At 28.1% G+C, this 22171-nt stretch overlaps 1 protein-coding gene across 3 annotated transcripts in view; it reads right to left on the bottom strand.

Annotated features, from left to right (window-relative positions):
- The window catches only part of LOC122271685 (uncharacterized), a 48822-nt gene extending 26726 nt beyond the window's left edge, over nucleotides 1-22096 (bottom strand). For 2 of the 3 annotated variants that reach the window (XM_087165036.1, XM_087165040.1), the window contains exons 1-2: nucleotides 11641-22096; nucleotides 7636-10061 (exon numbers count right to left, since the gene is read on the bottom strand). The gene's annotated coding sequence lies outside the window, so the exon portion shown is untranslated. The remainder of the gene's footprint in view (nucleotides 1-7635; nucleotides 10062-11640) is intronic. The other variant, XM_087165035.1, reaches the window with a different exon arrangement.
- Nucleotides 22097-22171: the final 75 nt, after the last annotated feature.

The following is a 22171-nucleotide window of genomic DNA, read 5'->3' as shown; positions in this document are numbered from 1 at the left end:
AAGGTTTGAATAGTAAGTGGGGAAAGTACTATTAATATTGATGATTTTTGTATTGATGATAAATTCAAAGGTTTTAATTTTCCTAGATCTTTTTATTCAAAGTATAGATATAAAAAAGGTAAGGGTAAAAAGGTTAATAAATCTATTAATTTTGATGAATTTTTGAAAATTTTTAACTTTTGTGTTAACCTGACTAATATTTTTATTACTAGGAAATATATTTTTGGATTTAAAGATAAAATTCTTAAAAATTTCTTTTTTAAATTTGGGAACAAAATAAAATTTGATACTGAACTACATTGTTTTGGATTTGGTTAAATCAAAACTTGGTGTTGATAAAATTGATATGCTTTTTGGAAAAGTTTTAATTGTTCAGAAGGTTTTTTGTACTATTAACTTTCATGATTAAAAATTTGAAATTGCTAGGACATCACAGGTTTTTCATTGTTTTTCTGATATTTATCCTTTAAAACAACTTAAAGTTGCTTATAAATATTCCTCTACTCTTAGAAAAAAGGTATGTAATTATAATTTAATTCGGTATTTAAATTATATTTCAACGTCTGATTGTTTTTGCAATAAAGACGAATTTTCTCAATACATTGATGAAGATTATGGTTATGTTATTACCGGAAATTTAGAGATCGTTGGAGATCAAGATTTGATTAGTATTTTGAGTAGAGGTTCAAAATTCAGAACAAGGTTTAAAATGAAAAATGATGACTTTATTTTATCGGTTAAAAGAGATCCGATTTTTTTTATTGCCGAAATTTCTAGGAAATATCATTGGCCCGTTGAGTGTTTTACAGAATAGAATGGAAGACAGAAATTGTGGAAAAAGTTAAATATTATTCATTTAATTCCAAATTTTGTTTTTATCCTAGTGGTACCGTTATCAATTATGATTTGTTTGAAGAGATAAAAATGCTTAAGAATAAGCTTATTATTACAGTTGTTGATAAAGCATCTAATAACTTTTGTATCATGCGTAAATATTTTTTTAAAAAATTAATTATTGGAGAATATAATGCTAATAATACTTATTTCAAATTTAAGGGAAGATAAAAAATTTATTGAGAAAAGGATTATTGCTTTTAGTAAAAAATTAAAATTTAAATTGGATAGAATTACTTTTCCATATTTATTTCCTATTGCTAAATTTCATAAAAATCCAGTAAAATTTAAATTTAATGCGTGTGGTAAAAATTGTTATAATTCTAGTATCAGTAAAAAGTTTAATATTCTTAAAACTATTTTGCTTAAAATTAAAGGTGAGAAAAGTATTGTTTAGTAACGTTGATGTTTGGAATTTTATTAACAAAAGCGTGGTTTCTTACATTAATACTTTTAATTTTGAAAACATTTATACCAGTATACCTCATGCATAAATATTTGATATTTGTAGTTGCATTTATGATAAATATTTATTTAATGAAAATATTGATAAATCTTATTGGTTAGAAATTTGTAAATTTAATCTTTTTGAAGATGTTCCTTTTACGGTGTTGATTTTTATAAACAAAATATAGGGACTTCGCATAGTAATTCTTTTTCTGGAGCTTTTGCTAATATTTTTTTACTTTTTTTGAAGCCAAATTTTTTGAGTTTAATGATTTTAAGACTTTTAGGTATATTAATGATTCAATTTTATTTAATTGTGATAATTATGATTTCATTTTTAATATATATCTTAAGGATTTGGTTTTGAAGCAGACTACTGAAAATTGCTTAAATGTTGAATATTTAGATTTTAAATTCGATATTGTTAATAAATAAATTAAAATTGGTGTTTATAATAAAAGGTTGGCTTTAGAGTTCGTTTTTTTTTCAGTAATTTTAAAACTAATTTATGCAGTAAAATTTTCAAAAATTTACTTTTTTCTCAATCTTATAAAATTAATAAAATTAGCAATCATGTTGGGAGCTTTCAAGAGGCAACAAGTAATTTTTTGAAAAATTTGGAAAATTAACATTTGATTTCCTTTATAAAAAAAATTATTGATTATAGTAAAATTTGGTTTTACTTTTAATTTCTGAAATATTTAATTTAAAATTAAAGAAAAAAGATTGAAAACTATTAGTTTCGCCTTTTCTTTTAATAGGGCATGATGAAGTCTTGACAGAGTTGCTCCGGTCAAGCATTTCTTTCAATAATGAGGGCGACTTTTTAATTCCTTCTACTCATTAAATTTGGGAGCGTTGTTTTTTCGTTTATTTCAAATTAGTTGATGCTCGGTAGTCAGTTGTGTACTTTGGTTTTGGGATTTATTTTCAAGTAAGTTTTTGTGCATTGCATTCTTATGTATTAGTTTAGATTTTATACTTTTGTATTTTGTTTTTGTAATTTTATTGTATTTTCTCTACCTGGACTTTGGCAAAATCCAGGGAGTTGTGTTCAAAGAGAGCAACTGAGACATTTGTCGATCGAAAAGGTTTTGCAATTACGACTTCCGGGGCTGGTACCCCCTGACTACGTAAGCTTCGACTGTCATATTTTTCATTATTTTTAATTGTTTTTCTTTATTTATTCTTTTGGTTTTTTATAGTAACCAATCATTTTAAAATCATAAGAAACGATAGCTGCGAAACTACTAAATTCAGCCTTCCCCAAGTCAAAATTTTTAATAGCTCTCCAATGATGGATCAACATAGTCTTGATGATACGCATTAATAATTCCATCATGAACCATTATATTTTTTATAGTAACCTACATAAGTAACAATCACCCCAGTGTAAAAAGTCGGGCTTATATACAATGGCCCAACATGAAAAGAAAAATGTTTAGATAGTATATTCCTCCTGAACCAACAAGAATTTTCGTTAAATCATCATAGAAATTATGGACCATCATGAATTTCCATCACAGTATCCTAGAAATCAAATGCTGAAACTATTATGAACAACCATCATCCCAATGTAAGAATTCTGACTAATTTATGATGGGTCACAATTAAAAAAAACTGTTTTGATTCCTGAGAACCAACAATAATTCCCACTAAACCATCATAAAAATATATAATTGGAAATATCATGGATCATCACAGATGGAGAATCAAACTTCTCTTCATGGTTAACCATCAAAGCATTCAAGTAGCATTTTCCGACATGAAAAAATTGAAGTTTGTTGGCATATGAAAAACCATGAACACATATTAGAAAAAGGTGAATGATGGTGACCGTCAAATGATGTTGGACCATCATGAATTGCACTGAAACCAACATAAGCCATCAAATTGTTTTGATGGAGCCATCAAGAATTTTGACCAGGGATGCCATTACTTTGATGGTGGTTCATTCATTGTGTAAATTATTGCAGCCATTTTTTATGGATACAAATACAAGCGGTCTCTATTTTTTTATTGTTGTTTTTGTAGTTCATTTACGTCGAACTAGAATTTGCACAATGGGCAATTAGCGACGGTTTGGGAAACATCCCTGAGGATGATCTGAAGACATGCCATCACAATTTTGATCCTCTGTCGAGGGGATGGCACCCCCGCTTCGGTGGCCCGACGACCTGCACTCGAAGTCGAGCACTTTACGGTGGAACAGTTTAACGAGGACCCATAACGCACACCCTTCGGTCCCTACACAGACTAATCCAAGTGATCACCCACCCGCACCTTGACCGCAGCAAGTGAAGCTTGACTTCGGTGATCTGTTGGGAACCGTGTCTTAATGATCAGTTCACTGCGGGACTCAATTTTTAAGTTCGAATAGAAGTATTAGAGATGTTTAATATGTTCTATAATTTTTTGTCGAACTTCGAATTATGGAAAGTTATCTACTCTATTTTATTACAATATTAACTACACGAGGTTACTAATATTGACTACACGTGGTGGTATAATCTTTAAGGGTTGCTATAGCTATGTAGGGTTGCTAGAACTCTAATTTTAAACCTGATTCATTCGCCAAATGTTTAGAGATGAACATTAGTCAACATTCGTGAGTCTGTCCTTCAAAAATCCCCATGTCCTTCATACCCCAAGTCAAAATTCTTGATGGTCCCATCAAATAATTTTGATGATTTTTGCTAGTTTCAGCTAGCAACCCCTTTGATGGTTCATGATGGTTCCAACTAAACATTTACATGATGCTTTAATTAGAATTCTTGTTGGTTCGCAGGAATATACCATCAGTTTGTTTTTTTTATGTTGGACCATCATAAATCAGTCCAAATTTCTACATTAGAATGATCTTTCCAACATTGGATTTCTAAGATACCATGATGGAAATTCGTGATGGTTTAGCATAAAAAACAATCGAAACAAGTTGCTATTCTTATGTTGGACCATCATAAATCAGTCCGAATTCATACATTAGGATGATGGTTACTTTTGTTGGTTACCATCAAAAATATGTTTCACGATGGAATTATGGATGGTTGCCATCATAATTATGTTGGTCTATCAATGGAAAACAATCAAACATTTTAACCTGGGTAACAATACATTTCCCCCTTTGACACATTGATGGATTATATCCGTTGATATGACCTTTGCCCCACAAGCAGGATGGAATTTCTGTGAGAGGATGGGCCCTGTCAAAAGTATTTTTGGAGAGATAAAGGTTTGGTTAACGATTTTCTATAATGAATTTGAATTCCGATGCAATATTTAAACATGTTATAAGGCAAAAAAAAATCGCAAAACTTTTTTCGGTTAATACTTTATTAGTTTAATAATGGGGAAGCTAATGATATGTTTTGATAGGATAATAAGTTACTACAAGTAGGCTAATGGCAAAATTTAAATTTGTGTTTTCATAATAAATTGTAGTTACATTCTCTTTGAGTAAGACTTTTTATAGGAGGGATGTGAGAGTAGATATTCGGTGGACAAATGAGAGCTAAACAACGTCCAAATATAGGGCTTAGTTTTCGAGGCAAAATTCAAGTTTTGGAGAATGGGTAAAATTTAGGTTTAGATGGGCTTACAATAAGTTAACGTTCAAGGCAAAATTCAAACTTTGTTTGTCAGAAATTGGCTAAAACGTTTTTAAGACGTAACTTATTTTGGTGGGTGGGCTAACGAAAATATTGTTTTGGACGAACGAGTTACTAAATTATACAAACATTCCGAGCTCAAATTCAAACTTGTGATTATTTGTTCAGAAATCAGATAAAGTTTCCCATTAATTTTTTTAACAGTCCGGGGGAAAAAATTTTGGCTGAGTAAACCCATAGACATGCACCACAAATGCATGCGTAGAGTACGCGTAAAATGTACTTTCTTATAGCTAATTTGTAATGAACTTTTTTAAAATACAATATCATTGATGAACATCTTCAAAAATTTTCAACTTAGATTTATAACTTTCTAACGCAGTGTTACCCAAAGTGGTCCATATGGAACCCCAGGGGTCCGTGGTACCAGTCAGGGGATCCGTGAAAAAAAACTGATTTAGGGGTCCCTGAACAACGTCAGGGGGTCCGCGTGAGGTTTAATATAAAATAATAACATTGTGATTGGTCTTTATTATTATGGAAATTAAGATAAATAAAATAGTAGCGATTTTTATATCCTAAGTAAACAATAAATAATGGTGGGTGCTTATAATTGTTAACAGTGGTTTGTTACAAATTAAACAGTTAATTTACAAATTTTCTTATATCTTTTGTTCCCTTTGTAAGAGATAACAGTATGAATGAGTTGAAACAAAAACGCCGAAAATACAGTGTGGAATATTTGAAGTATATCTATATTTCTTCACCAGGAAATAGTACTTTACCTATGTGTCTTCTATGTAATAAAACTATAACTGATTCAATGAAACATTCCAAGCTTAACGAAGAATTGATAAAAATCCATAGTGACAAAAAAGATAAGGATTTAACTATTTTTCAAACAGTCAAAGAAAAATATCTGTAAACATCGTCACTGCAACAATTTATTGGGACAACATCTGAGCGAGGTGACGATGGATTGCATGTTTTTCATAATTTCGCATGTTTCTACATATTACATGATTGCAAAATCCGGAAAGTCTAACACTATTGAAGAACTTATTTTACTATCTGTAAGTGAGATAATACTCACCGGGTTGCACAAACCAGCTTTCAATATTGTAAAAAGAATTCCAGGGAGCAATAATAATGCACAAAGAAGGACTGACAAAATATCTCAGTGTCTAGAAAATTCCTTATGTGAGTACTTAAAAATATCTGAATTTTCTATTCAGCTTGACGAGTCCACTTATCCTGGAAACGAAACTTTTACTTTTAGCTCATGTAAGATTTGTAAAAGAATAAAAAATTTACCAGGAATTGTTATTTGCTAAATGTTTGGAAAGCGATACGAAAGGTGAAACGCTATTGACTGAATTAAAAGCTATACCCTTGACTAATATCATTTCTGTAGCTACTGACGGTACTCCGGCAATGGTAGAAAGATACCGAGGTTTTCTGGCTATTTTCAGTACATTTGCCGAACTTAACGAAACTAATTTGAAACTATAAGATGAACAATTAATTTTAATCAAAAGTAAAATCGTAAAACTGCGTTTGTTGCAAAACTTTTTCTGTATAAACAAAACTTGGGAAGAGGATATTGTTCTCTCAGTTTCAGTGCCGTAATAAACCCCAACACAAAAAAAATAATATATAAATGATTAGAAATCAGTGCTCACAAACATTGAGCCGGATATAAATACACTCTTGAAATCTCATCAAGTTCATCCAAGTCATTAATTTTTTATTTTATTTTAAACAAAAGATATAATTTCAATAAATAGTTCTCCAACAAAAAGTTTCTTTTTTTTTTAATTTGTAATTTTTATACCGTACATATATGCAGTTTTTCACTTGGGGGTCCGTGGGCAAGTTTTGACTATAAAAAGGGGTCCATGGGTCAAAAAAGTTTGGGAACCACTGCTCTAACGTAACTCTTTCAGACGAATGCGCTTACGAAAATTTACGATAAATTCATGATTTTCAAGAGGCAGAATTACAACTTCTGGTTGAAAAACTTGTTTTAGTCAGACTTTTTTGTTGGGTGATTTATCGAAAGTTTTTGTTGGCCAAATGACTTTCTAAATTGGGCTAAAAATTATCTAAAACCTATTTTGGTCATTACTTTTGTTTGAGTTAACGAAAATTTTTGGGATGCGGGAGCGAGATAACGATTTTCTAAAACGGGCAACTTTTTGAAGCAGAAGTTGAGTGAAGTTAACCTGCAAATAGGCAAATGGAAATTATTTCGTTATAGTTTATTATAACCTACCAACATTGTTAGGTTAAATAATAAATTAATAAGTAATAAGTTAAAATCTTTCACTGGCATGAATAAATAAAATTAAAGTAATAAAATATAGAAACCAAATCTTTTACTGGAGAAGCTATTCATTTAAAATGGTAAAAATTACTAATAGAATTTATATGGAGTTCAAAAATTCTGATTGTGATCATTTTTAAAAATAATTTCTTTAAAAAGTAGACGGGGGGAGGGAAGTTAAAATCCTTTTGCACTAAGGATGATGCTTTTAAGAAGGGCGTCTTTTGGGAGATCTTAAGAGAGTTAGAATCTCCAATAAGTTATTAAAAAAAACTGTTCCATGACTGGTGCGTAAAATTAAAAAATTACTATGCATAAAACAGTTAAGACAGAAAAATAAGGATGGAACTTTCTACTTACAGTCTTTATCTTTCAAAAGCTGCCATTCCTTATGCTGCTTCACGAAAAGGAGTCAGGCAATGCTGGAATTAATCTGGCTGATTCCAATAAGTCACACTTATTCATTTATGTGGGGTAATTGAGCAAATCCTGAAAAGCTGAAATATAATAAGTTTAATAATAGAAAATAGAAACTAAATACTGCTAAGAATTGAAAAAACAGAATGGAAAAAAAAGAGAAAAAAAACAGAATGGAAAAAACCCACAGGAAATAAATGGAAAAAACACTGAAATAATGGAAAATACGAATGGAAAAAAGCAAATGAATAAAAAATGGGAAATAGAAAATAAACACTGCAAAGAATCGGAAAAACACAATGGAAAAAATAGAATAAAAAAGCAGAATAGAAAAAACCCACTGGAAAAAAATAGAAAAAAAAACACTGAAATAATGGAAAATAGCAAATGGATACGAAATGGGAAATAGAAAATAATTACTGCAAAGAATCGGAAAAACACAATGGAAAAAATAGAAATAAAAAACAGAATGGAAAAAACTCACTGGAAAAAAATAGAAAAAAAAACACTGAAATAATGGAAAATACGAAAGGAAAATAGCAAATGGATAACAAATGGGAAATAGAAAATAAACACTGCTAAGGATTGGAAAAACACAATGGAAAAAATAGAAAAAAACAGAATGGAAAAACCCAAAACAAAAAAATAGAAAAAAACACTGAAATAATGGAAAATACGAATGGAAAAAAGCAAATGACTAAAAAAATGGGAAATGGAAAATAAACACTGCAAAGAATCGGAAAAACACAATGGAAAAAACCCACTGGGAAAAAATAGAAAAAAACACTGAAATAATGGAAAATTGGAATGGAAAACAGCAAATGGATAGCAAATGGGAAATAGAAAATAAACACTGCAAAGAATCCGAAAAACACCAGGGAAAAATAGAAACAAAACAGAAAGGAAAAAAAAAACACTGAAATAAATGAAAATACGAATGGAAAATAGCAAAAGGATAACAAATGGGAAATAAGAAATAAACACTGCAAAGAATCGGAAAAACACAATGGAAAAAATAGAAAAAAAACAGAATGGAAAAGACCCACTGGAGAAAAATAGAAAAAAAAAACACTGAAATAATGGAAAATAGCAAATGGATACGAAATGGGAAATAGAAAATAAACACTGCAAAGAATCAGAAAAACACAATGGAAAAAATAGAAAAAATAACAGAATGGAAAAAACCCACTGGAAAAAAATAGAAAAAAATACTGAAATAATGGAAAATACGAATGGAAAAAAGCAAATGAATAAAAAAATGGGAAATGGAAAATAAACACTGCAAAGAATCGGAAAAACACAATGGAAAAAACCCACTGGAAAAAAATAGAAAAAACACTGAAATAATGGAAAATACGAATGGAAAACAGAAAATGGATAACAAATGGGAAATAGAAAATAAACACTGCAAAGAATCCGAAAAACACCAGGGAAAAATAGAAACAAAACAGAATGGAAAAAACCCACTGGAAAAAAACACTGAAATAATGGAAAATAGGAATGGAAAATAGCAAATGGATAACAAATATGAAATAGACAATAAACGCTGCAAAGAATCGGGAAAACACAATGGAAGAATAGAAAAAGAAATTGGAAGCAATTAGAAAGCAATAAAAAAAAAATAGAAAAAATTACGAAAAAAAAATATACGAATGGAAAAAAAATACAGGAAAAACATATGGGAAGAAAATGGAAAAGAAACAATGATAAACAATTTTAAAATGCATCAATAAAAAAAATTATAAAATAAGCTAAAAAAAAATTGGAAAAGAAACAATGAAAAAAATAAAACGTGGAAAAAGCACAATGGAAAAAAGATTAAGAAAAGTGGAGAAAAAAAAGTGGTAAAAGTCTTAGAACACAAAGAAAAATTAAAAAGAAATGGAAAATACTGTGAAAAAAGAGTAACCAAAATATGAATGCGCAAACGCAATAAGATGACGGAACGACCAAATTTCGTTGCATGTAACGCAAACGTAGTAATGATGAATTTTTCGACTTAACAAGCGGCGATGTGAGACGGGATCCCTCGGACGAAAATGTACCAAACGGGGAAAAAAAGAAGGAAAAAAACCGGACAAAATGTTGCCTTTTTTTTCCCGAAGAAAAACGGCAATATTAGATCAGTCACTCTGCCTTCTTACGATTACTTTGAATATCATAAGAAGCAGAAATTCAGGAAAAATAAATAACTTACCTTAAAATTAAGAATTATCAGTAAGCTTACGAAGAGTATCATACTATTTTTTGAATACATAGAGCCTAATATTTTTTTAAGCTAGTAAAACTTACCTGTAGTTACCGTACCTACAGATTAATGACTGTTAGATGGGTCTTTACAAGCCTTCTTGCTAATTTTTCTTGATATCCTGAGGGAAAATTAAAGATCATTATATTAAAATCATTACATCAATGTCGTAAAAGTAATAGAATGATTGTATTTTAATGGAATATTTTTGTCCTCTTTCTTAAATTTCCTAACATTATGAAAACTAAGATGTCAGAATCGAAAATCCCTATCTAGATAATTTGCAGATTAACCGAACTGCTCCGTTAAAGAGCAGAATCAAGTATTTTCCTCATTGTCCCAAGGTAATGAGATCATATACTGCTTCATGCGGTTAAAGTTCAAAAGTTTGTTAACTAATTGGTTGGCTATATTTATTGACTTGATTCTAAAAATAAACAAATGACATTACGATTTTCTTTCTTTAATTGTACAAATTGTAATAATTAATGTGAACAAGTTTGAACATTACATTAATAATAAAAGGAAGTGTTTGTGTCCGTGTATTCCTCCTATAAATCCAGAATCGTTTGCGTATCAGGGTTCTAAAATTTGGATAGCGGCTTCGAGGAGAAATTTTAACCTCCCTTCCTAAAAATGATTCAAGAAATTTCATTCATTTGTTGGGAAAAGACGTTTAAAAAAAGAATATTTCTTATGGGATATGCATTAGCCATTGTTAAAAATTAAACTGTTGACGATTCTGTTTTAGTACTTCAAATATTTAAAACATGCAATCTTTTTCAGCTTTGCAATATTTATCACGGTGAATAGCGATAATGCTTGTGTTGAAAGAACTTAATAACGAAAGGATTGAAGAAAAGTTGGACTGTAGATATTGTTTGAGTTACGTGTTTTATTTGTATGATAAAGAGTCAATATTCTGACCCGTTTACAAAACGTGAATCAGTGCGCGTTTTTTTTTTTTTTTATAAAAAAATTTATATTCAAAACCAGATTTCTCTATAACTATTTGTCTATTTCGTTGAAATTTTCTACATGGTAATTTAAAATTATTTCGTTAAAATTATGTATAACTTCGTATACCTGACGATTCGAACTTTTATCAAACATTAGTAAATAAGATGATAAATAATTATTTAAAATACTTTGTTGCATGGAATTGTCATTGGATAAATGAATTGCATAATTGAGTACAAAAATTATTCACTTTGTTTAAAAAGTTCTAGAGATCTGACAAAATACACAAAAATTAAAATAAATGCTCCAGGGTTCAAATTTCGGCCAGCTCTCCTGATCAAATTATTGAAACATTTTTTTCCTGATTCTGACTATCCCCACCCCCATATTTTATGGGTCCGGAATCCAAATCAGTAGAGGACAAAATGTTTATTCAGAGAAATTGCGTTTTTGTATCAGATTTCGTAACTGGAAATATCATCTGCACTAATTAATTAGCATATTAAAAATTTGACCCTTGAGCCATTAAGATTGAGTCATATACTACGTAAAAATGCGCCCATTAGTTCAGTTTTTCTTTCCATTTTGACTAATTGTACCATTTTAAAAATACTACATTTTTCTGAATTCTAGTGGATTTCACTCAATAGTAAATAAAATATCCTTTTATTTAATTTAGTTTTTATGTAAATGGGTCTTAAATTCTTATGAATTCATCACTATACAATTGTTAAACTTACCTAACATACAAAAAGACTAGTTTGGATAATTTTTCGAATATTTCTGCTCTCTTCATCTATGCATACGAATCCATACGAATCATCATCCATACGAATAAGATCAGAGAACACTAAACAGCGACTTCGATAAGCTAAAAAAATCTATAATATTCATTAGTTTCTCCTGTAAAAAAAATTTAATATTAAAATCATAAATGAAATACTTAAAAAGTAGACAATGCACAACAATTTTTAAAGAGTAAAAAGTAGACATATGACTATCGATGTAGTAAATTTGATAGTCAATCGACAACAATTATTTTCTCTTAAATTTGGCGATTATAAAATTCTTTTTGCGTATTTTCTTTCACTAAGCGCAACCGTTTGCGGTTGATAACACAACACGTTAATATCACTAATTTGTAAAATAATATATACAAATTTTATAGACAAATCGCAATTCTTTGATTCGTTTTTGCTAGACGTATGTGATAAGATGTTTGATAATCAATTTTTTGACCATTAGATCAATCAACTTATTTACATATTTACTGCATTATATACATATTTGTTTGAAACATGAACTCAGAAGGCATTAAAAACATTCCATTATCCACATTTACTTAAAATATTACTGTCTGTTTTATGTAAAGCACAAAACAGAATAAATAAAGTTAGCTACACATACAGAAGAGTTCTTTCATAGACTAATAATATAGGTAGACTGCTCATCTATGATTGCCAATTGGCGACCAGGAAGTTTCTTCAACAAACCTAACTGAGTTTGGGTAGGGGCGGACTAAGCAATCGCTAGGGAGTGCCAAATAAAATGGGCAGAAAATTCATTCGTGATTTCTTTAAAAATATTACAAAAAAATTTTTTTAACTTTTCATACGTGTTTCTTTTAATTTTTTTGACACTCTGTTTTCTGATAATTTCCATTAAAAAATTTCATAGGCGATTAATATTTTCTCTAATGCTAAAGCAAGGTAAATTATTGCTAGTAGAACTCAACGCGAAAGTAAGATGGAAAAAAAATCAATATTTTTTAACAAAAGTTACTGTGTCAAGATGTTTTGTCTGAGATAATCACTAGACAAATCAAAATGAAGTTTTTTTTGATTTTTCACAAACTTATTTATGATTGTATAATGCAACGAGTATTTAATAACACGTTTTTTAAAAAAGAAAGATTAGTGCTTTAAAGTTATTTTTAAAATTTATTTTTATATTCACTTCAATAAAGTTGAATACAAAATAATTTTATCAATATTTTCTTTAAAGACAATTTTAAGACTTAAAAGCTGCATTTTTAATAATCTCCTTATTGAAAAAATTATGAAAATTTGCACGAAATTATTTTGAAAACTTGTAATTTTTTGTTCAATATTTTGTCTTAATTTAGATAAAAATTCAAGATATAACCAAAACTCTCCAAGTTTATATTATAGCTTGCTTTACTTAGTTGCTTTACTAGTTTGGGGTCTTTGAAATTAAAAATTTAATAAAAAATGTAAAAGGAATTTAAACAAACGTTCAATAATCAAATTTTGGTTTTGTATTTAGCTATTTAAACCGAAACTTTATAAAAAAATAGGGATTTCATAATAAAATATTTCTTTATTAAATTCAAAATTCGATTGAAAACAATTAGATTGAAATTAAATTTATGAAATATTTATTTGAAAGAATAATTATACTTTGTCCAAACTCTTCACAGTTACAAATTCTTTTCAATTACCTACATTATATTTTGCTCCGCATGAGTAAATTTTACTTTTTCCTTGTTTTAATTTTAATTTTACTTATTTTAATTTTACTCAATTTAATTTTACTTATTTTAATTTTACTCAATTTAATTTTACTTATTTTAATTTTACTCAATTTAATTTTAATCTTTTTAATTTTACTAATTTTAATTTTACTCATTTTAAATTTACTTCCTTTTATTTAATTTTATTTTCCTTCATTTTTCTTAAAGAAAATCTTACAATTTTAATATAGACGAAACTTACCGATTAAGTAAATTTGTTACTCATAAAGTTTAACATTTATAACTCAACTTAAAAATATATAAGTTGACTAGTTGCAGAGAAAAAAAATTAATAAAATCGTTGAACATTGAAAAATAACTGTCAATTTTTTTTTTTTAATTTATTTATTTGCTTATTTTTTTTTCAGATTAGCTTTTCCATTTGTTTAACCCACATAAAATTATTTAAACGAAACCAACCAAAAAAATATGTCTTCTAAAAAAATATTTTCGCTAAACTTGAAAACCATTGAATCTTTCTAAAAAAATAATTATTCCCGGAGCCTGGTTTGATTAATTTAATGTGATAAAGGGGGAAAGATAATTTTTCAGGGTAAGTTTGTTTTAAGAGGAAGGGTGGTTTTTACGATTGGGGTAACAGTCTAATCCGATTTTATTTGTCTATGGGTAATTTTAAACTCCTGATTTGAATGTTAAGCTAACAATCACTTTTTCTAGAAGCTTTCTATTTCGGAAAACACATATTACAAAACATATTTGAGAGGACTAATATAAATTATAAATACTGAAGGCATATAATAATAACTCAATTGTAATAGATTTACACAATTATAAGTTCTTAATTTGCATAACTTTGGTCTCAGAAGAGCACTTTAAAAGCTCTTTAGAGAACAAGTGCAATAGTATCATTAAAACCACAAATCCGAAATTACTTTTTTTTATAAATTGGAACAAAAATTTAAGGTTTTTAAAATCAAGGAATTAAAACTAAAAATAAATAAAGAAGTGCCAACTTTCTAAACTAGATATCAGTAATATACAATAATATATGCAATATACAATAATATATATAACCTAAACATATATAACATATGAAATAATATGTATAACATAAGTAAATTTCAAATTAACTACTTAATTCAATATAGGTATATACCTACTATTAATGATATTATGTATATTTAATACTTAATTGATACTTTTTTCGAATATTTGCTGTAAACGGAGAAAAAAAAGATAATTGTTTTCAGCAGATTATTCGGAAAATATTATCGCAAATAATACCAAGCTGTAATATCGTTATTTAGACTAAAAGAAACTTCAGTTATGGATAAATTGCAATAGTTGGCGCTTCTTTAAATAGAAGAAATAAATAGAAAGTTTCAAAATATAGAGCTAGTTTACTTCTTAATTGTATCAAAGATTTATTTTTTAATTTTCCGAAGCCAAAATTTTTACATTTCTTAAATCTTAGAAAGATTTTAGGATGTTTTATTCCAGTCTAATTAAAATGAAAATAAAATTGGAAAATAGGTGCTAATGAGCCTCCTCAACAACTTTCATACACGCATTTAAGTTCGTAAATGCTGAAAATGTGTAAAAGTAGCGTTTCGTTGAACACTATAAGTTTCTCAATTATAAAATGACATCTTAAAAACTTGTGTTTAGAACTGGAAAATATCGCCAAGATTTTTTTTTAAATTTAAATATTTACTAACAAAAAGAATTCATTCATATAAACAAACTACTACATTTAACAAACTTGTTTCACTCTTTTCGAAAATTTTTGCTTGTTTGTGCTGCATGTGGTTGATTATGAAACTTTTTATTTAAAACTCACGTTTTAAAACAATTTAGACAAAAATATCATCCTCTAATCATAAACACATAATGAAACAAAAATTTATGTATTTACATGACACGATATTGTAAATGCGCAAAAGTCACAATTACAAAAAAGATTCAAAATTAAATAATAGTTTTACTCTTTTAAATCCAGGAAAGAAACAAATATTCGATTGAATCAATTACTAAAATTTTCCTATTGAAACGTCTTAAACTGGTAAAACGCGCGCAATACATGAAATAAAATAGAATCGTTTTTTCCTAATAATTCATTGTAACAATGTAAATACACAAATGTAACAATCAGCTTTTAATGAATAAATTTCTTAGTTATAACTTTTTAATCAAAGGAAGCAGCAGCTTTTAAATATTTTTTAATTGAGAAGATTTTGATGGTTAATTTAGTTAAAACATTAAATAAAAGAAAGTAAATTTAATGTTCTTCTAAGATACATTTTAGGCGCATAATATTCTGTGTGTGCAAAATCGAAATTCGAAAATAACAGATAAGACATTTTGGCTTCCTTTTTAAGATATTCAATTTAAAACCATCTCGTGGGAGATAAAAGCCATGATTTTTATTACCAAAAAACTCAAACTATTTAGAATGACAGCGAGTCCACTGCAAGTATTTTTTTTCCGTCTACACAAGCATTCCTTTTTCATATTGTAATGTAAAGCAAATCTCTTGAACAAATCATTATTTTCAGAAAGGTATTTTTAAATAATGATCTGAATCAAGCAATTCTGAAACCATCAACTGTGATAATTGAATACTTATTCAACCATCATAATTAATATTCACAAAATGAAAACTTTCCATACTCATGTATTAAAAAACTTATAAGGAAAATTGTTTCAAATAGGAAAACAATGAATACTGTGAAGAGTATTTCAATATAGAAATTAATCAAAATAGATAATCCAGGTCTTATGAAAACAAACTTGCATTTAAGTTTTTAAAGAAATTTTATTCCATTTAAGGATTTATTTTGATTACCTTAAAAATTTCAACAACACAGTGAGGATTTGTAGAAAACTTTGCAGTTTTTCAAAGCATGGAACATAAATACATATACAAAAATTTATTGAAAGAATGTTTCTGCACTTAAGAAAGCTGTTTTTATTGCATCTGTTTCGAAATAGAAATAGAAAGACAACTTCTTCTCTTTTAAAAAAAAAGTAAGATGATTAATACTGTGAGATATGCATAATTTGTAAAATAAATGTAAGGATCATAACTTTTAGCCACACACATTTTTTGTGCTCGGTTTTAAAGCAAAATACAATTTTGCGAACAAATAGTTTTATATGTTGTGATTTAAAATAGCTGCAAAACTTCTTTAAATTTAGAGCAGAAACTTTCAATTTGGAAAAACAAATGCATTGGAATTTAAGTTAGGAAAACATTCTATTTTTACTCTTTAATCAAACGACTATAATAGCAGAAAGAAATTGAGGTACAATTTTTTTGAATGGATTTTTTCCAGGTAGGTTGGTTTGATTTAAAAATCAATATCCATAAAAATTCATTAAAGTAACACATATAATTAATGAAACTTTTTGGAAAATATTTCCTTCTGAGGGCATTTGTTTTTCCATACATTAAAAATATCAAAAATCTAACTACATAATAAGAGTGAATAGAAAACTCTAGAATATTACACCCATGAAAAAACAAATATTACTGGATTTTTCTTTCAAATCAGTTTAAACTTTCCTTTTTCAAAAAAAATTTTTCAACAATGCAAATTGAATATGTTTTTAATAATATGTTTAATAATATATTTTAAACAATACAAATCAAATACATTAAGTAAAAATGAATAATGGAAAAACATTTCTAATTAATTCAACTTTCCACTTATACAAAATGAATATTTCTATTTCCATTATTATTAAAAGCCAGATATTAAATTTTTTTTGAACAAGTCATATTTGTTTAATGGAGTAATAATTTTAAGTTTTTGGGGGCCATTTTTTGTAATTGAATAAAATCTTAACTAATATCTAAAAAGTCACCGAGAATAGAGTTGAAAAATTAGTTAATACGAAAATACTGTGTAACGATAAGAAACCGTCCATCTTCATTTTTATGGGAGAAATCCGAATTTATTGCAGAGACATCAGACATGATGGAATTTATTCCAAAAACACTTTCGAACTATTTAAAAAAACATAATATAAACAATAATTGAGCCTTAAAATTTGTTTTGACATTTACATATTTATCAATTATTTCCTTAAAAAGAATCAAAATTAAAATTCTAGTCGTTAAAAGTAAATATTATAGAAATTTATTAAGCATGATTTACGCCAATAATTACTGATGTAAATGAAGATGGACGTCACTGGGGCACCCGGGTGCGTGGAGCCCGTATTTGCTTAACACTACAATTTAAGCCGATGAAGTAACAACTGAAGATCCATGGAAGGGACTGTTTATGTACATGAAAGCTGGAATGTCAAGGTTAGTGAATTTTTCAGGATTAAAATTTAGAAAAAAATAAAACAAAATGTTAATTTTTGATGTTGAGAAAAGTAAATTATAAAATCTGGTTGGACAAGAATCGCTTTTTCCTCACTAAGTCTTGTCTTATTCACGATACTTTTCTTAGTTCTTCTCGTTTATGCATGGATATGAACCATTTTTTCCAAACACGGCCCATCTTCACTGAGTAAAAACTCTCGTGAAGATTTCTCATGTTAATGATTTGTCAAAAATTAGTAACCCTCATATGGACAACATGACGATCCAATCGAAATTTTTGTAAAAAAATGGACATAAGCCGTTCTTCTCTTTTGATCTTCAATTTTCTTTTTCCTCTTATTGATTTGATCTTCAATTTTCATAGTTTTTTTTTTAATATTTAAAAGGTAAAAAATTTGACTTTTAAACTTCAAAAATTTCTTTAAAAATTTGCAAATAAATTTTAAGACTTTCTGAAATTAGAAGTATTAAAATTTTGAAACTGATAAATTAAGAAAAAAAACAGAACATTTTATTTATTTTCTGATTTAAAAACATTTTTTTTCACTCTTAAATGAGAATGTTTTTTTTTCAAGATAAGTACACATGAACAAAAGCTATTCAAAATGTGAGTATTAAAAAAAGTGAAAATTCAGAATACAGTAAAAAAAAAAATTCACATTGTAGGGTTAAGCAAACCCCCTGGGGGAAATTTTGATTTAGTTTGAAGAACAATTAGCTAAGTCAAACACACCTTCTAGTATAAAAAAAAACTTAACCTTTTGAGGTTCGGATTCCAGCTTTGGAGTTTACTGTTTCGCGTGTGCTTTAAAAAATATCCCTAATAAACAAACAGATCATAACAGTCTCATCGGGATTATACAAACGGGACACTTTTCTTTATTATTTCTTACATATTCCTTCTTTGATTATAGTTACTATATAGCTCTATGTAGTTGCTTTTTGCCTTCTGAGTTCCGTTCAAAGTTACGAGGATTTATAGACAAAACATTAAATCTATAAAAATTGCTTTGTGAGATTCCACGTCGATTTTGCATGTCGTTCAAAATGCAGGAAAAGCAATTCGTGGAATTTGTCAATTATTCGCATTTGTAATCAAACATATATTACGAAACTCTAATTTTAACTGTAACGCTATTATACTGACTAAATATGATGATTCCAATCAGATTTCCAATCAGATTATAAGTAAAAAATATTTTTTAATATAAAATTTTAAAATGGACATTTAATTGATTATGCATTTTCAAGAAAATTTCAAGCCCTGGATTAATAAGCAGAAATAATAAACTGTAAAATAACATGCATAAAATATGAATAAAAAGTAAGGTATAGGTATACAACGCGTAATTAAAATCTAGTTATTAGAAATAAATAAAATCTATGGACAGAAAGGTGAAAAGCAATTATGATATAAAGCTAAAGAGAAAAAAGAAATGATTATTTAAAAAAGAAACAATCGAAATTAATAATATTTATTAAAACTGGAGTAGCAAGCTTAAAAAAAAATAACCATAAAAAATAAATCGGGAGATTTAAGAAAAAAAAAATATGCAAAAGGAAGTAAATATGCGGGGAAAAAATTTTAAATATACATCTGAAAAATACCCCCCCCCCTCCCATTTTGATATTATACATTAATATGAAAGTAATTCAAGAAGTAAGTTAAATTTAGTATTTTCGTAGGAAAAGGAAGGAAAAAAATTTTGAGTGCGGCCTAATGTATACTCTTTGAATATCTATCGCAGCCTCTCATCAATGGAATATCACAGATCATACATATGAAAGCACTACTTTATGAAAGCACCATCGAGGAAACTGTGGTAGAGTGTGACACCCTATAAATTTCAGGGTTCTTCAATGATCAATGATGCACTCATGGAGAAGTACGTTCATACATTTGCCTCCCCGACACACCATTGACTGAGGCAATGATGAATATTCCACACGTTACCCGGGGCATATGCAACTGGGAGCATCACATCTGATACGCCCAGGCTACTTTTGCAAATATACAAAATTTGATTTACTTTTTGAGTTACTTCTGTTTACTTCCTTTTGCAAACAGTAACCATGAATTTTAAATTTAATTGCCCGATAAAGAAAACAAAAAAAGGGAATTTGTATTGTATTTAAGGTCTAGATATTTTTTTTTTGAGTTCATTGAGTTGACCAAGAAACTCCATAACTTCATTCATGATGGGGAAAAAATGGAGTTTTTCAGGGGCGCATTCTTAATATTCGTGTTAGAAACCCTTCTTATTTTTTCTAGCATTCGAAACAAGCAATCGAACATTCTTATTTTGATTCTCCCTCACACCATCTCGAATTCTGTCACTTTCATTGTCCACCGTTGTTACATTTTTCTTTCTTTCTCTCTCTTTTTGTCATTGACCCACTGTTTTTATGCTAATCACTCTTTTCATTGCTATTCCTAACCTTTTCACTGATAAGAAAATGAAAGAGGGAATTTTCTTTTGAAAATGGATCGTTGGCATACACCCAGTCTTGCTTATTTAATAGTGTTACATTTCATTAATTTAAAACAAGTGTTAAGAATATATTAACCTTGTGTATTAAAATTAAACATAAATAAATTACGTCTAGTTATTCCTTTCAATCAATTTTTAAGCAATCTTGAAGCCTCCTTCTTTGGTGAAAATTAACCTGATATTATTTGTAAATACTAATTGGACGCAATTTCAGTACTGCATCTCAAATCTAGAAAATATTTTCTTGTACTAATTTGATTATCACACGAGCTCAGGGGTCCAGACCAGCGCCCCAAGCAAGCATTAAGCATGTATAGTGCACACCATTTGAGCTCAGTCAACAGGTTCAAATAAATTCATTGTCAGAAACAACCTATCCTTGTATGATACATATTTAGTAGTCAGAAACTACCATATAAGTATGATAGAGAAGGGGATAAATAAGCGAGGAAATTTTATCCAAGCGATTATGAATATTGAAGGCGAAAATATTTTCCCCTCAAATTTATGGAATTTCCCGGTTTCGCTGTATTTTACTGGCTTGTTAAGAAACAATTTGGTGAGAAAAGGTTAACTCTTCTAGATCTAGCTCCCTACTAACAATATTTTCTTTTCAATCTAGAAATTTCATTATATTCTAAAACATCATAAGAAATAGTTTAAAATTTTTAATAACAACATTATAGGTTTAAGCAACAATTGATTACATATCGAACATTAAATCTGGAATAATATGAAGCTTTGAAATTCTTTCTCTTAGGTAACGTAAGCAATCTTAACATTCACGCTGCGTTATCGATGCTTTTTTGTATCATCTTGCAAGAGAAGGCAAATATCCAATACCAATCCTAGCAAAAATGTCATGTTTAATAACAATAATTGTTGAAAAAATCCAATATTGATTTCCATACAGTTGACTCGTTTGAACTGAAGAAAAATTAAAATGGTGTTTACGATATTCAGATTAACACACTCAACAATGAGAACGAGTGTTAACGGATGCAAACCATGGACTGAACAATTAATAAAAATACTATATCTATTTTCATAAACAACCTTTCAGAGATATTTTCTATAAAGAATGTCTAAAATTGTCCAAGAATTTCAAAATCGAACATTATCTAAAACTATGAGAAAAGATTTCATATTTTTGTATTTATTAAAATATTTCATTAGTAATCTAATAGGAAATTGAACACTTTATTTTTGACCTTATCAAAAATAAAAAAATATATAAGTATGAACTAACAAAATTAGTACATTTAAAGTTATTTGACAATTGTTATGGGTGAAGTTTACGCGATCAACCCAAATTAGACAAAACTCAGAGAAAAAACCAAATTTGACTATCCAAAATTTTTGGAAAATAATGAAAGGAATTTATTATATTTATTCTCAATTTTCTTTAGTTTTAAAGTTTTTAGCTAAATAAAAAAATAAGTTTTAGTTAGTTTATATATCTGCAAATTAGATCCGAATTTTAGATGAATCAAAAAATTTTGCATCTACAGAGGTAGTAATCCTCCCTCCCCCTCATAGTACTTAATAGTTACCCTTTTTCCAAAATTTTCTTTTTTTTTCTTCATTTCTAACATATAAAAATTGAAGTTTTCTACAATTGCAAGACATGCAAAATTATCTGAAATATTTTTCTTTAGTTTTAATTTAGTACATAACGAACAATTTATTTTTGCTTTTCTGGCAATTCAGCTATATATTTTTGATTGAAAATTAGTTTAAAAACGTTTTAAAAAAATAGCCTGGTTGAAAATGGATAGCTTTGGTAACAACAGTTAAATGTTGAAACTTTCTATCTTTTCAAAGACAACTTTTCTATTTCTCCCTAGAAGTAAAAAAAAATCTGCAGTGCCCGTGACCAAGCTGCACGGTTTCTGAGAGAGATTATATATATATATATATATATATATATATATATATATATATATATA

This window comes from Parasteatoda tepidariorum, chromosome 5 (assembly GCF_982258835.1).
Source record: "Parasteatoda tepidariorum strain Cologne lab strain chromosome 5, Ptep-v5.0, whole genome shotgun sequence".
NCBI lineage: Eukaryota > Metazoa > Arthropoda > Arachnida > Araneae > Theridiidae > Parasteatoda > Parasteatoda tepidariorum.
The sequence above is the reverse complement of the archived record's forward strand: the minus strand, read 5'-3'. Positions and strand labels throughout refer to the sequence as shown.